Genomic DNA, 251 nt, shown 5'->3' with positions numbered 1-251 from the left:
GAAGTGTCGGAGGATGATGCGTTGGATCCGGAGGTTGGTGGGGTGGTACGTGAGGACGAGGGGGATTCTTTTTTGGTTTTTATTGCGTGGACGGGGTGTGAGGGATGAGGTGCGGGAGATGTGGGAGACACGGTTGAGGGCGTTCTCGACCACCGAGGAGGGGAAGTTACGGTCCTTGAAAAACGAGGACAACTGAGATGTACGGGAGTGGAATGCCTCATCCTGGGAGCAGATGCGGTGGAGGCGAAGGA

At 57.0% G+C, this 251-nt stretch overlaps 1 protein-coding gene across 1 annotated transcript in view; it reads right to left on the bottom strand.

Moving 5' to 3' along the window:
* Positions 1–251, bottom strand: part of LOC125484953 (testican-3-like) — a 229,502-nt gene that overhangs the window by 56,254 nt on the left and 172,997 nt on the right. The window lies entirely within an intron of this gene.

The sequence above is a fragment of the Rhincodon typus genome, chromosome 1, assembly GCF_021869965.1.
Source record: "Rhincodon typus isolate 14 chromosome 1, sRhiTyp1.1, whole genome shotgun sequence".
Classification (NCBI taxonomy): domain Eukaryota; kingdom Metazoa; phylum Chordata; class Chondrichthyes; order Orectolobiformes; family Rhincodontidae; genus Rhincodon; species Rhincodon typus.
This window is presented reverse-complemented; position numbering and strand designations above follow the sequence as displayed.